Source organism: Dendrobium catenatum, unplaced genomic scaffold (assembly GCF_001605985.2).
Source record: "Dendrobium catenatum unplaced genomic scaffold, ASM160598v2 fragScaff_scaffold_853, whole genome shotgun sequence".
NCBI lineage: Eukaryota > Viridiplantae > Streptophyta > Magnoliopsida > Asparagales > Orchidaceae > Dendrobium > Dendrobium catenatum.
This window is the reverse complement of record NW_021319315.1, coordinates 85,939-91,938: the sequence shown is the minus strand read 5'-3', so window position 1 is coordinate 91,938 and position 6,000 is coordinate 85,939.

The window sequence follows — 6,000 nt, the reverse complement described above, 5'->3', positions numbered from 1 at the left end:
CCAGGTTCGTACAGACGAAAATGGCAGATTTCTTCACAAATTTCTTCAGTTCGTCCAGTACTAAATCCAGTTTGTACAGACGAACTGCACTAAAAAAAATCAGCTTTTTGAAGGGTTTTACACTCAAGGATATTAAAATTTTTATAATAGAAAGATGTTTTAAGAAGCAACAAGAAAGTCGTCTCAAACGAAGCCATAATCTCCTAAATATATGTGCTTTAAAGAATTAAAAGTTTATAAATATGTAAATTTCTACTGCTATTACTTATGACTAAAATTATGTAATCTATATTTTATATAATTGTTTTTTAAAATTTTACCATCCTTTTACTGTTTCAATTGAGCCGTTTGCCGTACAAGAATTTATCGCACTTCATATCTATGCCTACAAGTATCGATTGCCACATTTTTGCGACAATCCTTTAGCAATCGGCTTTGGACTTTTGAATTTGTCACAAATAGGTGTTTGTGAACATTTTGTGACGGAGGTAGTTGTTGAAAAAATCATTTTTCTTGTAATAATTGCAATACAAAATAACATTTTATACTGCTTACCATAATTTACAGTAAAATTAGAAATTCAATTAATTTCATGACAAATAAATTTTAGATTTTAGTAGCACAACTAAAATATAATATAGTTTAGTTCAATTTTGAAGACATATTAGCATTACCAAGCATGTGCAACTTGGTTTGATTCAAAAAACATTCCCTAATTTCTTATGATTATATTGGTATAAACACCTTAATAAACTTGATTTTGTACCTTTCTTCATTGTTAGCTTTTGATCATAATATAATCATCTTTAACTATTTTTTAATTATTTAAAGATTAACCCATACTTTTATAGTGATATACATGTTTAATTAACAAAGTATTATAACCTTTATATTTGCATGATTATGTTTAATTACATGTTCATTAGGATCCCTTCAAAAGTTGCTTATCTAAAATTTATTTTTAAAATTTAGTTTTTAAAAATAGCTATTAAGAATGGTTTTGGCAAAAAAAAAAAATCATATATAATTAATATAATTCTATGAAAGTTTGATTTAAGAAAATAAAACTATTAGTTAATAAAAGTGTTTTTACTTTGTATTAGCAGTAATGAAGTTTCCATATTTCAAGGCTACATTTCTTAGGGACATGGCATTGGATGGTGAAGAGGTGCCAAATCTATCTCAATATAGAAGGTAAATAGCTTGCTTGATGGGTCATGGATTACTATTAAGCTTTATGTAGAGTTATGGCTATGATTGAGAGAGGGAAAATGAGTAGTGATGTTCTAGAAGACTTGAGGAAGAGATGTGAAGTGACAAAGTGGTTGACAGCTGAAGGAGAGTGTTTTGGAGAGATAAAGTCCAGAGTGCATCTTTGTGGTTTTGGGTGTTTATTTTAATGAGGGGAAGAGGGGGATGGTGGCTTGCGGAGGTTATAATTGATGTAGGGGAACTCTTTTGGTTTGTTGAGTGGAGTTGCAAAGGTTGGGGGCTAGGGTTTTTGGAGTTGGTACAGAGGGCTAGGCGTGGGAGAAGTGAAAAACTTAAAAAGAAATGAGAATGTCATTTAATAACCAAGATAAGTATGGAGTTACCAATTTGTAACAGGAAGTCATCCACCAAACTTCATCAAATTATAGAGCAACAAACAAAATTTTTGACATAATTTTGCATAAGCAATGCTATTTATTTCTTCAATAATGAAAACAAGTTTACATAAGAGTGATATTTATAAACTTAAGTCACACATTTATTTGAAAATAATTTTCAAACACTTGATAAAATGTTATGAACTTATGACATATCTAAGAAATAAGAAGGCAAAAAATTAAAAACAAATAAACTAAGATGAGCCATCTAAGCAACTAGATTCAACTAATCTAAATATGGAAGAACAATGGTTCAATTTGCAAGTAATCTTCATTCAAATCCTTCTTCCTTGTTTCAAAGAGTTGGAAAAGACTTCTGAAGGGAGAATCCTAAAGCTTTATGAGAACATGATAGATTGATTTGACGAAAAGAGCTATAACAACTCAGGCTTTAATTTTGGAAGAATTGTTTATTTATCTATTACGTAGTCAACTATAACTTCCATGCATTCATCACTATTCATAAAATAGCATTTGCCTAGAAAATTCTGGTGAAATTGATTTCCAAAACGGACACTTAATGATCCAAAGAAACCTAATTTATACCAACATATATCAATTTTTTGCAATGCCCCTAAAATTAGGCGAAACTTATTAGAGTTAAAACACAATAATATCTATATTATGACTAAAATGGTTTGCAAATTTGACTTTATGACTCCAACAAAATTATTTAGTTGTGTTAAAATAAAGGCTATTACAAGAGCCAACAAAAAAAAATATAGAAAGTAGAGAGTGTTCTTGATTTTAACTACAAGCAAAATTGGGTCCTTTGGAGTTCGGATTAAGTTGAATTTGGTGTCGTTGGGTTTGTATTCTGAGACGCTCAGTTTGATTATAAGTTTGCTGAAATCGGAGTTTGGATGGTCCCAATTTTAATTTCAGAAGTTTCCAACTTGATTTTGCATCGAGATTCGTGCCCGATCAAGATAATTTTTGTAGGACGTATTAACTTTCAATCTTGTAGCCTTCCTTTCTTTTAGGAGAGAGATAATATATCTCATCATCCTTATCCATAAGATCATATTTGATGTTTGTTTAAAACTGCCTTCAAATGACATATACAATCATCTCCACTAGGCTTTTATGACCTCCATGCCATGTCTCAATACTATTTTTAGATGGTATCATCTTTATATTTAGGAAAAGACCAATGTAATAATCTTTTGTGACCACCATAATTTTTATGTATCCATTTAAGTACCACCTTTAGGTCATGTCGTCTTGACATACTTGGGAGGATTAGTTCAACCATTTTCAAGTTGCTTACAAGGCCTTCCTAATTGCTAATTACTACCTTCAGATTTTCTCATCTCCACCTCTTGAAAGGATCAATCCAAATATCAATGACATTAAAGTTATGGTCTCAACATTTAGGGAGGGTCAATCCAACCATATTTAGTTGTCTTCTCAACCTTCATAATTTGCATAATCATTAGCTTTTAGAGTGTGTTATCTCCACCTCAAGGAGATGATTGATCTGACTATCTTTATAATAATTCATCTAGTCTTCTTGGACTATCTTATCATTACCTTTAGATTATTTCATCTCCAACCACGAGGATTGATTCAATCATTTATAGTGACCTCCCAAATATTTTAATGCGCCTCATATGATGCATAAATGTCATGCCACCTTTATCTATAAGAAAAGGATAATGCAATCTCTCTACCTTGATAATTTATATTATGTTTCCAACACCATAATACTTACTACATCTGTATTTAGTTAAATTTTGGGAAATTTACATACATACTCTTTATTTTATGCTATTTACATATCTAACATCCAAAACATTAATATTACATGCCTACCACCCATATACAACTTTAATATCAAATATTCCACTCCTATAATTCATTTATATCATTCAGACAATCCTATAAACTTTAATATTTCATTCCATGCACCCAAATTTGTTCTATGGGTGGTAATCATGTAATATTAATGTTTTGGGTGTTAGATATGTAAATATCATAAAATAAAGTGGTATGTATGTTGTTAAGGGCAACCCTTTACAACTCTTATCAAATGCTAATGATTTTTATTTATTGCGCATAGCCTCATAATTTGTTTTTACTTTGCTACTTCTCTAATTGAATGTGCAAATCATTATAACAAAAACATCTATGCGACTGCTCTATTATGATGATGGTTCTAATGACTTGTTCATTGCTTTATTGTTTAAGGATTTATTTTTACCCCTATTTGGGTTGCCCTTTACAAAATTTAGTATAATTTTGAACAATCAATTGATCGGTTCATAAATTAAGATTAATTTTAAAATAATTGTAGGCCTGAAGACATAGGTAACTCTTAATACTTACTTGATGGATGATTACTTATATAGACCCATAAAATTAGTCGGATTTAAATCAGCGATAGAGTCAAACAATTTTAATAGTGGGGGCCTTTATTTTTTGAAAAATTTTCTTAACTTTTTTTCATCTAGGCTTAGGGCCGTCATAGGTGATTTTAAAATTTTTTTTATTTTTTATTTTAAGAAAATTAAATATAAAATATTAAAAAAAAAACTATGTCGAAATTTCATTATCAATGAAAATTTAATATTTCCTTTTTACTATAAACAATTAACGCATCATTCATCTAGCCGACTTTTATAAGACTCTTTGTCTTTGATAAATGAATAAACAATAATTAGGCTACAAAAGAATTGAACAATAACAACATATATTAAATACCTTTGAAAGTAAAATTGAAGCAGTTAAACAACGACATGATAATAAAGAATAAAACCTGATTTCTACAGTTCTACTAGCTTGGAAGAGATTGAGGAAGGTCCACCTGAGCAGTCTAGTAGGCAATTCAAGTATTAATTTTTTTTTTTAATATATTTTGATCAATTAAAACAAATTCATACACATATCACATATGCAAAACTCAAATTCAAGACCTCTTGATTGATAACCAAAGCTCCCAATTAAGAGACAAAAATTAGTTGCGTGGGATTGACTAATTAATTAGCCAATTAGGTAAGCTTTTTTGATGCTCTAGGGTGTTAAAAAAAACGACGGTAAAGATAGGAGTTAGGAAATTGCGGGGAGTACGTAAGATGACAAATTTCAGACTCTTTAGGAATTAAAAAAAAAAATGCAAGCCCTGGCCGACAAGATTCTAAAAATTGCACAAATTTGACTAATTTTTGGGGAGGGGGCCGTGCCCTCGTAGGCCCCCCTTAATCGGCCCTTGATTTAAATTTAACTGCTTTATAAGAAAAACATATTATCAAAATAATGAAATGCCTAAAATATTTTTTTTTTAATATTTTAAATATTGTTGCGTCCTGGAGTATTCGGTGCGGTAGAGAAATATAAAATTTAGCGTCTTAGTATTGTACGAAAATCTAGCATGCAATTAGATAAGAGAGAGGGTCTAACATTTATAAGACACCAAGATTTTTATGTGAAAAACCCGTAAAAAGGGGGAAAAATCACGGGGCCTAGCCCAGTTTAAATGAATCCACTAGTATTGTAATTGATTACAAATGAGGCCTTTCTTGGAAGAAGGCCTTAATTTGATGTACATCTTATAAAGTACATTACATGATGCGAATACAAAGAGTCACTATTGACGTGTTCGTTTCGTCGAGAGAACCGCTCGTCGGTGGACGATGTAAGTTGGAAGGACCTTTGTCTTGTGACGGAGGTCGGATGGACTGTATCAGGTAGAATTCTAGCTATGGATAGAAATCCCACTTGGGATAGTTATCAGGCGAAAGTCCGACAACCGGTAGAAGTCCGGCATTTGGTAGAAACTTGGCGACGAGCAGAGGTCCGGCGGCGGGTAAAAATCCGACATCAGTTGGCAGCCGAGGAGAACTCCAGCGTTACTTGGAATTCGGGTGAAACTCCGCCGTCACTTGGACGTCAAGATGAATTCCGCCGTCCCTTGGAGGTCGGGCAAAATTCCGGTGGCGGTGTGGTCGAGGAGTTCTTCCATCTTAATCTTCTTCTCTTCTCTTCTCCTTCTTCCTCTTGCTTTGGTCCCCCTCATGAGAAATGAAGGGTCTATTTATAGATTTTTTGGAGTGGCATGACCCGTAAATAGATGAGAGATCAGGGGCAAATGTGGAGTGGTTCGATGGACGGCCGATATTGAATCCCTTGATCATGGACCGATTATCAGGCATTTGAAGGTCTTAATGACTTCAGAATTCGGCGATCTTGGGCTCGTTGGGTTTGTCTCGTTGAGCTGCTCGATTCGACCATAAGCTCGTTAAGTTCGGAAACCGTTTGGTAACTCAAACTATGGTTTGAACCTTCCAACAACGCTTTGGGTCCTTGATTTGGACTCATTTGGGCTAGGATTGAGTCGAATTTGGTGTCGTTG